Raw genomic sequence first — 12433 nt, 5'->3', positions numbered from 1 at the left:
ATTTCTGAGTAGCATTTGTTAATTTCTAAGTAGCATAAGTCAATCAGCTTACCTTCAACACGTGACAAATAAGTGAACGAATGACAGTATGTTGCTCCCAGCCCCTCAACATCGGAAAACCCCAGCTCTTCCCTCTGAAGGTCTCAAACCCCCTAAAGGACCCAACGCTATCTAACTCACAGTCAAAGGGGGCATCACTGCCAAATGGAATATTAAATATTAATAGAGCTGAATATCTTTCTTATTATTTTAGTTTAATAGTGTGCTTAGAAGTTCTTATGTTGTTTTCCTTGATCCCAATGGATAATCTGACCTACTCCACCTTGGAGACACTGCCCTAAATTATGAATTCCAATGAGAGGAGTTAAAAGCCTTAGAGCAGGCTTTCTGCTAAAATAGATGCCAAGCAACCAAGTCTTCTCCAATAAAAAAGGAGAAAATTCAATAACACATTTTAGTTGCCTAGTTGGAGAGAAAGCTTGAGAATTTCAACTCCTAATGATGAATGTGGAGACATAGAACAGGGCCACAGCAGAGGAAGAAGTCGCTTAGAGAAGTCAGAACACCAGGACCTAGTTCAGCCTTTACCTAACTAGGTGATTGCCTCGGTTTCCCCATTTGTAAAATCAGAGGGTCAGCCTTGATGTTCGCCAAGTTAAGAAGCTTAGATATGCATCAAACTAAGGGCTGCAAGTTCAAATGACTGTAAGTCAAGGAGAAAAGATACATGAATGAAGAAGTCCGGGAGCGACAACACAGGGAGTGGTGGAGACTGTGGTGACCTGGTGAGAAAAAAACCACTACTCAGCTCCATCAGCTGGGAATAGAAGCTGACTATTGATAGATGTTCCAGCTATTTCAGGAGAAACCAGGAATCCAGATGTTATAGAATTTTGTATTATTATTCATGACACCATCTAATTTTTTTTTTTTTTTTTTTGTTTTTTTTTTTTGCGGTACGCGGGCCTCTCACTGTTGTGGCCTCTCCCGTTGCGGAGCACAGGCTCCGGACGCACAGGCTCAATGGCCATGGCTCAGGGGCCCAGCCACTCCACAGCATGTGGGATCTTCCCAGCCCGGGGCACGAACCCGTGTCCCCTGCATCGGCAGGCAGACTCTCAACCACTGCGCCACCAGGGAAGCCCCTAATTTTTTAAAACAATTTTTTGTAACACTGGACAAACAAAATCCACCCTGAAGTCAGCTGCTTTAGAATACTGTCACTCATAACTACATTTTGACTTCACTGGCAACATTGGTTGGAAAGTACTTTATGTTGCCCTGTCCTCACACCCTTCATGTCTACTTCTGCTGAAGATGTTTATTCGCCTGGAAAGTGGCTCCCTAACAGAAACATTTGTCTTAACTGTTGGGGCAAATCATCCATTTGCTGGGAGACTAAGAAGAACGAGAGAGGCCAGCTTCTGAAAGCATTTGCGGATTTGTTTGTTTCTCTCTTTACGAGAGGCCAAAGTTGTCTTGGCGTGGGATGGTGCCCTCCTGTACAGTTGGGATGCAAGTTTGCAATCCAGCACTGCAAATCCAGCACCCGATAGGGAGACCTTGGTAACCACAGTGGAATATCCACGCAATCCTAACATGCAACTGTCAGTGGGAAGATCCTTTCTTCCTTCCTCTTTCTCCTGTCCGTCTTTATTATCTGAGCCTGCTTCTTTGCTGATATTGTCATATTTTTTGAAAGAATATCAGGTTAATTCCTATCCTCCTATCCTCCTTGCTTCACACAATTTCATGCAAATGATCACTGCCTAAATGCACATTTCAAAGGGGACTCGTTTTATTCAGTCCTTCAGTCTTAACTTTGCCCTCCAAGCATACCAGAGATACCTAGAGCCTTGATTTTTAATATAACTGTACAAAAAATTATGGGAAAAATGGGATCCAAATGATGGACTAGATTTTTTAAATAATCAGGCAAGAATTAATTTTTCAGAGTAATTGTCTAGAGGTGATTCAATTTCACATGCTCTTTTTTTTTTTTTTTTTTTTTTTTTTTTTTTTTTTTTTATGCGTTACGCGGGCCTCTCACTGCTGTGGCCTCTCCCGTCGCGGAGGACAGGCTCCGGACGCGCAGGCTCACGGGCCCAGCCGCTCCGCGGCATGTGGGATCCTCCCAGACCGGGGCACGAACCCGTGTCCCCTGCATCGGCAGGCGGACTCTCAACCACTGCGCCACCAGGGAAGCCCCTCACATGCTCTTTAAATATGTATTTTTCAGTGTTCTATGGCTTGAAGGGACGATTTTAAATTAGTGTATAGAGTAGGCTCTGAATCATAAAATAAAAACTCTAGCAGTTAAACTTTGTCATGTTGGCTGCAAAACTCTATTTCGTCTAAACAAAATTCTGCCTTCCTGATAAATCCACTTTCCTCCCCCTATTCCACTGTCTAAATAATTTTGTCAGTGGAAAGATAGAGGATTGTTGTTTTAATAATTGCAACTTAGAGATGTTGCGGCCAGAGGAATTCTAAGATGGTCCCCGTGGTCTCCTCCCTGATGTTAACGCCCTGTAGAATTCCCTCCCCTTGTGCGGGGGCCCTTGTGACTCGCTCCTAGCCAGTAGAATTTGGCAAAGGTGATGGGATGTCTCTCCCTTAATTAGGTTACATTATATGGCAAAGGTGAAGGTGGTCACTCCTGTGATTTTTATATATATACATATATTATTGAATTAATATAAATAATATATTATATATATATATAACTTCACAGGAATTTTATATATAAAATATGTATATAAAGATTTTATGTGTGTGTGTGTGTGTGTGTGTGTGTGTGTGTGTGTGTGAGAGAGAGAGAGAGAGAAAGAGAGAAAGAGAGAGAGAACCCTGTTGCTGGCATGCACTAGCGTAAGAGAGAGAGATTCTGGCCTTGAAGCAAACAGCTGTGTGTGAGCTCTCTATGGTGAGTGTGAGTGTTACTGACCCAGATCCTTGAACTCTTTAATCTATAGAAATTGATGAGTCCAGATGAGAAATTCAGGAAGGCTTTATTGGGACTCAAGATGCAGCACAAGGTAGGAAGAGCTGGTAAAAGGTGCCCTTGCTAGCTCCGGAAGAGGGTGGGCTGGTCCCTTAAATGGGGTGAGGGGGTGGGGCAGATCGGTGGGTGGGGTTGGGGGCGTGGCTCAGGTGGCCTGGCCACCCCCTTGCTGGTTCTGTGTGCAGGGATCATGTACAGGACCCTGCTTTTCCTCCAGGCACCTCAGAAGTGGCAGTTGGTTTGTGGCCTTTTTGTATCTTACTGTTCGTATTTTGCCCCAGCTGTGCATGCATGCGGTTATTTTTAGTCCTGTTAGTTTCTTTGTACGCAGTCGCTGGAGGAGATGTTTGTCCAGGTGCAAGCACTGCAGCAAAGGGTCCAGGTGCCAGGTCCCAGCCTGTCTCATGATCTCCCTAGGTGAGTGTGAACTCTCTAGGGTGAGTGTGAGCTTTCTGTGATGAATTGAACTGCCTATGGTGAGGACCACGCGGCAGGAAACTGCAGGTAGCCTCTGGGATCTGAGGGTGGCCTCTAGCTGATGGCCTTTCAGGAGCTGGGCCCTCAGTCATTGCAGCCACAAGGAAATGAATTGTGCCACCAACTTGAATGAGATTGGGAGTAGGTCCTTCCTGAGTTGTTAAGCCTCCAGGTGAAAACGTAGCCTGGCTAGACCCTGACTGTGGCCTGGTGAGACATTGGGCAGAGGACCAAGTGAAGCTGTGCCTGGACTCCTGACCCACAGAAACTGTGAGCTAGTAAATGCATGTTGTTTTAAGCCACTTCATTTATGATAATTGGCTGCACAGCAATAGAAAACTAATACAGAATTCATTTATGAGGACTTTTCCAAATGTGTCTAATTATAGAACTTCTTTAATGCTGAGAAAGACTGTAGTCCAACCTTTTCATTTTTCAGAGGAGCCCCTGGAATCAGAAATGGGAGCAGTGATAAAGCCAGGAACCAGGAATCCTGCCTCCTGGGAAATGGATTTTGTCCAAAAATCACATACCTCAAGATAGAATAATGATAGCTAGCATTTTATTATGTACCAAGTCTGTGCTATGTGATTAGCATAGATTATTATTTTAACCTAAAATAATTTCTCTTTTTGAAATGATCATTTTACAATTTATTTTTAATTACCCCAATAATACACTAATACATTATCATCATTTTAAAAATCATTTCAAAAAGAATACAAATAAAGTGAAGTTTCCCTTGACCCATCTTCTACCCTTCCTCTAAAACCAATCCCCTTCCCTTTAAGGAACCACTGGTATTAGCTTTATATGTACCTTTTCAGAGTATATGTTGGGGGAGACAGAGGAGGGAGGGAGCAAAAGAGAGAGAGGAGAAAGAGAGTTGTGTGTTGTGGGATTTTTATTTTTACATAAATGAGACCATATTTTAAATATTTGTTTTGTAATTGCCTTTCACTTAATAATATATCCTGTTATGTGTTTATGAACATACACCTCTACTTCATTCTTTTTAACTGCTGCATATAATTTCTATACTCTATTTAACCAATTCCCTATTGGTTTAACTGCTTTCCAACTTTTTGCTATTATAATACTTTGATGAAGATCCTTGTATATGCTTTCCTGTGCCCTTACATGATTCTTTTTCTAAGATAGATAAATAGAAGTTGACTTTCTGAGCTAAAAGATATGCACACCTTAAATTTATATGAATATATAAAAATTTAAAACAAAAGAATATAAATACATAAATTTTAAAGTATATATAAATATATACATACATATATTATTATTGTTGAATTTTCCTCTATAAAGGCTGAATAATATGTACATATCCCAATACTTCATGAGCATATCCATTTGCTTACGACTGTAGCCAAACTGGTTATTATTCATCTTTTTGTGTGTTTACCAACCTGCAGGTACAAAAGGATATTTCAGTGTGTTTTATTTTGGGTAGTCCTGACTTTTAATGAGGTTGAGCATCTTTTAAAGTGCTTATTGGCCATTTCCACTTTGTGGCTTATTAACTGCATATTCATGCTCTTTATTCACTAGTCTGCTGGGTTGTTTGTTTTTTTTCTTACTGATTTTTAGGAACTCTTGATAAATGTATTCTGTTTTATATTTAGCAAATCTTTCTTCTAAACTGTCCCTTGTCTTTTTTTTTTTTTCCCTTGTCTTTTAATTTGATCTCTTTTGCTATACAAAGTTTTAAACATTTTGCAGTCAAATTCATCAATCTTCTTCATTATAGCTTTTGCCTTTTTGTTTATTTTGTTTTGTTTTAGTTGTTGTTGTTTGATTTTGCTCAAGGAAGGCCTCCCTGCCGTAATGTTGCAGAAGTAGTGCCATGTTATTTTTCTAATATCTTCCTTATTTTTTTAATATGTATTTTATTTTATTACACATGGAATTTGTTTTAATGACTGAAGAGAGGTAAGAATTAGCTTTTCCCAATGGAAAACTGATTGTTCCAACAGCATTGAGTGATCCATACTTTCCCCACTGAGCAAAACAAATTTGCATTAATATGTGTTTGTTCCTAGACTCCATAGTCTATTACATTGATCTGTTTGTGTCTTTACGCCAAATCTTTTTTTTTTTTTTTTTAAACATCTTTATTGGGGTATAATTGCTTTACAATGGTGTGTTAGTTTCTGCTTTATAACAAAGTGAATCAGCTATACATATACATATGTTCCCATATGTACGCCAAATCTTTTATCTGTTCTGATATCTGGACAGGCAATTTGTTACTCATTTTTAAAATGTTTTTGTCACACGTTTCCTCTTTTGTCAGATGAATTATGGAATCAGCTTATCACACTCCTAAATATTGATATATCGGTATGTGTATATGCATCTGTATGTATACATATATATGTACATGCATCTGTGTATATACGAGTCTGTCTGTATATGTGTATATAGCTCTGGCTACTGAGGGGGCCTGAAAGCGAGACACAACAGTAGTAATGGACACACTTAGCGCCCAGATGTTGGTTTCTAAAAATTATTTTCCACTATAAGGAACCGAAGATTTTTGGAGAAATGGCTAATTCCAGGACTGGATCAAGACAAGTAGAAGATGAACCTGAGCATCTTGTGCCAGAAGGGAAGGAAGTACTCAAAGAATGATGGGGACATGTCACATGGACACAGAAGCCAGAATGAAGAGGCTCCCACTGGCCGCATCTGGGACAGTCTGGTCATGAAAATAAATAGATAGTAACAGATGATAGCCATCAAAGAAAAGAGTATGAATAAATAAGTTAATGCATTGAAAGTTTGATGAGAAACACAATATATACATAGTCTCAAAGTTTATCCCCACAAAATACCTATTAATTACAAAGGAAAAAAGGAGTAACTGGACAGTGGAGAAGCCTGGAAGATACCACTTTAATTAAGCATCAGAGTTAATATCACCAGACAAATTGAAAATGTGTGTTATGATCCCACTACTGGGCATATACCCTGAGAAAACCATAATTCAAAAAGAGTCATGTACCACAATGTTCATTGCAGCTCTATTTACAATAGCCAGGACATGGAAGCAACCTAAGTGTCCATCGACAGATGAATGGATAAAGAAGATGTGGCACATATATAAAATGGAATATTACTCAGCCATAAAAAGAAATGAAATTGAGTTATTTGTAGTGAGGTGGATGGACCTAGAGACTGTCATACAGAGTGAAGTAAGTCAGAAAGAGAAAAACGAATACCGTATCGTAACACATATATATGGAATCTAAAAAAAAAAAGGTTCTGAAGAACCTAGGGGCAGGACAGGAATAAAGACGCAGATGTAGAGAATGGACTTTAGGACACTGGGAGGGGGAAGGGTAAGCTGGGATGAAGTGAGAGAGTAGCATGGACATATATACACTACCAAATGTAAAGTAGATAGCTAGTGGGAAGCAGCCGCATAGCACAGGGAGATCAGCTCGGTGCTTTGTGACCACCTAGAGGGGTGGGATAGGGAGGGTGGGAGGGAGATGCAAGAGGCAGGAGATATGGGGACATATGTATATGTATAGCTGATTCACTTTGTTATAAAGCAAAAACTAACACACCATTGTAAAGCAATTATACTCCAATAAAGATGTGGAAAAAAAAAAGAAAATGTGTGCTATGAAGAACACATCATCATTCTGTGGTATTCTTGCCAAAGATACATAACCTGAATCTAATCATGAGACAACACCAGATTAATCTAAATGAGAGACATTCTGCAAACAACTGGCATTTTATCAATAATAGCATATTCTGTAATATGTAATACCATATTATAGTATATCATATAGTGTCTTATAATATATGGTATTATATATTATATGTTTTATGTATGTTACAATATATAGTATATACATTACATATTGAAATACTATGTCATTGCTTTCTTTTAAAATATACATTATATTTTAAAATATATACGTGTTTTCTTTTTTAAGATATAAATCTTTCCAGATCTTTCTAATATACAAATTCTTCTGGACAGTTCTCTGGATATTTATAAGTACTTGTGTATTCACACGTATTCTTTTTGTTTTTTTCTTTTTTATTTCTTTTACTTTTTTGCATTGGTCTTCCTGGAATCTCATTTCTGCCTTTCAACTCAAGGAGTCAGCTGGGCTCTGCCTGTGTTTTCCCTCCCTGTTCTGGAAACTCTCTCAAGGTAGTGAGCTGGGACAATGGTAGGGCTCACCTTGTTTCCCATCTATTAAGGAATATAGTTCTTCGTTATCTGATCTCTAGTGTCTTTTAAACGCTTGTCATTCCGTTTTGTCTAGGTGTTTGACTGTTTAAAACAGGAGGGTAACTCTGGTCCCTGTTATCCCATCTTAGTTAGAAAGGAGGTCAGTATTTTCATGTTGCAATTCTTGGTTACAGAGATGGTTGCAGAGAGTTAATAATTGGTCAGTTCCTTAAAAGAAGTAGAAGACAAAGTTGTGACTGCAAAAATGTTTATTACAATAACTGAGTGTCACAAGAGTTAAGGATGACAGACTTCAGCACACTCAACTAAGCAAGGTCACCCTGACCCTGAAATTCTATTGAAATTCTATTAAATGCCCATCCAAGATTTAGTACCATTCCGCAAGATTCTTTCTCTCTCTCTTTTTAAAAATTTCTGGATATTTCTGGTTCACCTAGTAACTTCTGATTAGATTTCCAGCTTCTGCAGAATTCTCATTACCTAATTTACAGCATACTACTCTAGGTTTACCTAGAGTAGTTTACCATGCCCTAGGTGTGGCCTATCCATGGACTATGGCTCTCTTCATTACTCTGATTCACTCCCTCTCCCCATAAAAAAAAAACAATAATAATAATAAGTCAGTTCCTTTATCATCACTTGTTAGATCTTTGGGATTTAACTGTTTATTTTTTCCCACAATTCCCAACCACCACTTCACCCCCATACCTATCACTTGGTTGATAATGCTGTGTCTTTTAAAATTCAATTTATTTAAATTAAAAAAAAAAAAGACAGTTCACCCATTTCTCCCACCTACCCGCATCCCCAGCACCCCCCTCTTGCAACCATCAATCTGTTCTCTGTATCTGTGAGCTTGGGTTTTCTTTGGGTTTTTGTTTGTTTGTTTGTTTTGTTTTTAGAGTCCATGTTAGAGAGATGATACAGTATTTGTCTTTCTCTATCTGGCTTATTTCACTTAGCATAATGCCATTGAGGTCCATCCATGTTGTTACAAATGGCAGAATTTTCTTCTTTTTATGGCTGAATAATATTCCACTGTATATATACGTATATCACAATTTCTTTATCCATTCATCCATCAGTGAACACTTAGGTTGTTTCCATACCTTGGCTACTGTAAATCATGCTGCAACAAACATGGGAGTGCATATATCTTTTCAAATGTTTTCATTTCCTTCAGATAAAAATCCAGAAGTGGAATTGCTGGATCATACGGTTGTTCTGTTTTTAATTCTTTGAGAAACCAACAAACTGTTTTCCATAGTGCTTGCACCAATTTACATTCCCACCAACAGTGCGCAAGGGTTCCCTCCCTTTTCTCTACATCCTCACCGACACTTGTTGTTTCTTGTCTTTTTGATAGTAGCCATTCTAACACGGATGAGGTAATATCTCATTTCGTTTTGATTTGCATTTCTCTGATGGTTAGTGATGTTGAGCATCTTTTCATATGTCTGCTGGCCATCTGATGTCTTCTTTGCAAAAATGTCTGTTCAGATCTTCTTTCCATTTTTTAATCAAATTGTTTGATTTTTGCTATTGAGTTATATGTGTTCTTTATATATTTTGGTTATTAGATATATGATTTACAATTATTTCTCTCCCAGTCAGTATGTTGCCTTTTCAGTAGGAGTACAGTTTCACTTGCTTTGCATGTGGCCGTGCAATTTTCTCAACACCATTTATCAAAGAGACGAACCTTTCCCCATTGTATATTCTTGTCTCCTTTGTTGTAAATTAACTGATCATATATGCATGGGTTTATTTCTGGGCTTTCTATATTCCCTTCTGTTGATCTATGCCTAATTGCTTTGGCTATGACCTCCAATACTATATTGGATAAAATTGGTGAAAGTGGGCATCCTTGTCTTGTTCCGATTTTAAAGAGATAGCTTTCACCTTTTCACCACTGAGAATATTGTTAGCTGTGGGCTTGTCACATATGTATGGCCTTTATCATGTTGAATTACATTTCCTCTATATCCACAGTGTTGAGAGGTTTCTTTTAATCATAAATGGATGTTGAATTTTGTCAAATGCTTTTTTGCATCTACTGAGTGATCGTATGATTTTTATCCTTTATTTTGTTAATGTGGTGTATCACATTGACTGATTTGTAGGTGTTAAACCATCCTTGCATCCCTGGAAAAAATCCCACTTGATCATGGCATATGATGCTTTTAATGTATTGTTGGATTCCGTTTGCTAATATTTTGTTGAAGATTTCACATCTAACTTCATCAGGAATATTGGCCTGTAAATTTCTTTTTCTGTAGCATCCTTGTCTGGTTTTGGTATCAGGGTAACGCTGGACTCTTAAAATGTGTTTGGAAGAGTTCTCTCCTCTTCTATATTTTGGAAGAATTTGAGGAGGATTGGTATTAATTCTTCTTTGACTGTTTAGTGGAATTCACCATCTGGTCCTTGACTTTTGTTTGTTCAGAGGTTTTTGATTATAGTTTCAATCTCCTTGTTAGCAATCAGTCTGTTCAGATTTTCTGTTTCATCGTGATTCAGTCTTGGTAGGTTGTATGTTTCTAGGAATTTATCCATTTCTTCTAGGTTGTTCAATTGGTTGGCATCATGGTCTCCTATGATTGTTCATAACAGTCTCCTAAGATCTTTTGTGTTTCTGTGGTATCAGGTGTACATTTACCATTACTGATTTTATTTATTTGAGCCCTCTCTCTCTTTTTTCTTGGTAAGTCTGCCTAAAGGTTTGTCAGTTTTGCTTATCTTCTGTTTATTCTTTTTATAATACTTAAACACTGTCATACTGTTTATGACATCCTACAAATTACATTTCCCGCACATATAGATTCACCTCCTTTTTAAATACTGTCAAATATGGATACACCAGGGCACTTATCCATTTCTCTTTAGTTGTCTTTTGTTTCCATCTGCTTACTCTTTTTTTTTTTTTTTTTTTTTTGGCAGCGCCACATGGCATGTGGGATCTTAGTTCTCCAACCAGGGATCGAACCTACGCCCCCTGCATTGGAAGCCCAGAGTCTTAACCACTGGACCACCAGGGAAGTCCCTCCATCTGCTTACTCTTAGAAACAAGATTTGATGAAATCTTCTTGTATATGCTCACTGTAGGCTACTTTACCTGTTTCTCTAGAGAGGAGTTGGATTATAGAGTTCCTGGGTTACTCTTTACATTTTAATTGGTATTCCCAAATTTCTCTCTTCAGTGGTCACACCAATGTGAACTTACAAGGAATATTTCACAAGAGAAATCATTATGCACACAAAACCCAATAACCTGTAGAGTTTAGTGTTGAATGTGGCAGAGACTCAGTATGTATTCTCCCTTCCTACCTTAGGAATAGAATACAGCTGACACTTGAGCAACATGGATTTTTATATACACGGATTTTTTCAATAAATACATAGTATAGTACTACACAATCAGCAGTTGGTTGGATCTACAGATGTGGAACCACAGATACAGAGGACCCACTGTAAAGTTATACTCAGATTTTTGACTGCAGGTCGGTCGGCACGTCTAACCCCCGCATTGTTCAAGGATCAACTGTATTTAACTTGGCACTGTCTGTCTGCCTAAATAAAAATAAAATCCACATTTCCCAGACTCCCATGCAGCTAGACAGTCAGAGCACTAAATTCTGGTCAGTAGAACGTGATTGAGGTGATGCGTTCAATTTCTGGGCAGATCCTTTAGGAGGAAAGAGTGAGCCCTACAGCTCTTTTCCCCCTTCCTGCGGGCTGGAATGCAGATGTGATTACTGGAGTTAGGGCAGCCATCTTGGACTATGAAATGGAAGCCACTAGTTGATGGCAGAGCAACAAAACAGAAGGACCCTGGGTCCCAGATGATTGTGGAGCCTCCAAACCAGCCATCAACTACCAACCCAGACTCTTAAGGGGGAAAAAGGAAAGTGCATCAGATAAAAGCCACTTTGGGGGAATGTCTTTCTGTCACAGCAGCCAAACTGATAACCTAAATAATGCAATTACTAAACGCTGAAAGATAATTGTCTGGTAAAAAGTCATCATTCCAACTGGGGGGATTATAAAAAGATTATTTTATTTGATCTTCCCAGTAATTCTATGAGGAGGGAAGTTTGTATATAGGTATTTAACTGCCATTAATGTTGCAGATTGTTAAAAATGCTTATAGTACAACTATTTTATTCCCCTTGGGATTTTTCTACACTGTTGGAGAGAGAAGGCCAAGCGATTCAGCTCTGTTGAAGCAACCAGGAAGAAATGCTGTCCAGACCAACTGGGGTTTTGGCAATGAATCCGCATTTGTTCACCAGTGTAGCTATTGTTTAGATTCCACTGTTCTGAAAAATTAAGTGGTTCACTATTTTAAATTTTTTCCTAATCCGAGTGTAATGAATGACCTTTCTTCTCCTTAGGTCACTAAAAAGAATTTTCTTGTGTTTGTGGCTAATTTCTTAATGGCAGAGGCCCAAATAAGGGGATGGGGGGACGCTTAGGTCAAAACTAAACATGGGATGAGAGAAGGATCCTGGATTTCCTGTGGCTCATTCCATTTTCAATCATCCATACTGCTATACATGGGTCTGAGTGGTTTTTGTGTACAGAATAAGCTGTACACAAGTTCTAGGAAATAATTTTCAATTACTAAAGTTACCATTTACCAAACCTAGCTTCTCCCCCTTGGGTTTTTAAGTTTCCTTTTTGAAATCTATTGTTCCATTTCTAAGAGCACAGTAACAAAT

Source organism: Phocoena sinus, chromosome 15 (genome assembly GCF_008692025.1).
Source record: "Phocoena sinus isolate mPhoSin1 chromosome 15, mPhoSin1.pri, whole genome shotgun sequence".
NCBI lineage: Eukaryota > Metazoa > Chordata > Mammalia > Artiodactyla > Phocoenidae > Phocoena > Phocoena sinus.
The sequence above is the reverse complement of the archived record's forward strand: the minus strand, read 5'-3'. Positions refer to the sequence as shown.